This window comes from Triticum dicoccoides, chromosome 2A (genome assembly GCF_002162155.2).
Source record: "Triticum dicoccoides isolate Atlit2015 ecotype Zavitan chromosome 2A, WEW_v2.0, whole genome shotgun sequence".
Classification (NCBI taxonomy): Eukaryota; Viridiplantae; Streptophyta; class Magnoliopsida; order Poales; family Poaceae; genus Triticum; species Triticum dicoccoides.
Window position 1 is genome coordinate 755,643,008 of NC_041382.1, and position 1,259 is coordinate 755,644,266.

General features: G+C 50.3%; 1 pseudogene; it reads left to right on the forward strand.

Annotated features, from left to right (window-relative positions):
• The window catches only part of LOC119358334, an 11,020-nt pseudogene extending 10,456 nt beyond the window's left edge, over positions 1–564 (forward strand).
• Positions 565–1,259: the final 695 nt, after the last annotated feature.

The following is a 1,259-nucleotide window of genomic DNA, read 5'->3' on the forward strand; positions in this document are numbered from 1 at the left end:
TGACGCGTGGATGCCTATTGATCCCGGTTGGTGCCACCAACCGGGACCAAAGGGTCTCCTGCCTGGGCTCTGCGCACTGCCCACGTGGAGGCCCATCAGTCTCGGTTCTGGATTGAACCGGGACTAAAGGGTCGGGGCATTAGTACCGACACTTTAGTCCCGGTTCAGGAACCGGGACTAAAGGCCCTTACGAACCGGGACTATATGCCCTTTTTCTACCAGTGATACGTCCGTGTGTGATAGAGAGAGGTTTGCCCGGCGTTTGTGTTGCCGGAGACTACTCGGCGTTCGTCACCGGACCGAGTTTGTCCCTACACCAAGCTCTTCATTGACTGCAAGCTCTGACCGAACACCAACAGCGCCGTCCCCGCAGACCCAGTCGATCAGCCAGCGCCTGTGCAAAAGGCCGTGAGACACTTTGGCGTCGACCTTCTGACGGTGCTGGTGTCCTTACCGGCGCCGGAGCAGGGGATGCCGAGGTGCAAGAGGGCCAGAGACTTGGTGAAGTCGCCGCCTCCGAAAGAGGCGTTCAAGAAGCAGTGCATAGAGCTGTCACTAGGGTAGAGTTGGTACTATTTGCTCGGTCCATCTCTTTTCTCCAGCTAGGCGGCGGTTTTTCTCACATAATTCAGGTGGGAGAGCTAGCTTAATTAGTCCCTTGTTGGCATCTATCAACTTTGTTTGTTTATTTGCCATGTTGTTCATTCTCTGATGTATATCTTGACCTCCCAAAAGTGTATACTAATTAAGGAAGCCCTAGAAGTATCCTTGTCAAAAATTGAAGCATAGCTCATCAGTTTGATTGTAGCATAGCTCATCAGTTTCCTTGTCAAAAATTGAAGCATATCCTATTTGGTACTAGAAGTATCTAGGTATTTAGCATCCATTCTGACCTAGCTTTATTTTTGCGCCATTTTATACACTAGTATTTATATGTACACTGTGAGACGTGATGTGATTGTTGTGTAGCTAAACACACCAGGTGCATGCATGAGCTAATTAAGTTTGGAAAGAGAAAAAAGAAGCCGTGCAGTGCAGAGACGGCAGGCAGGGATGGAGCGCGACCATGGCCGCATGCATGCATTCACACGCTAGAGACATCTGCTGCTGCAGATGATATGATAAACTTATCAGCAACAGAAGAGCTGCCTGTAGCGGGGGTTAATTAGACAAGACGCAGGGTGTTTTTTGTAAAAATGCAGGTGACGACCTGTCCGGCCAGCTGGCTGCCACTTGTCGCGCTGTGATAGGCCGAGAAC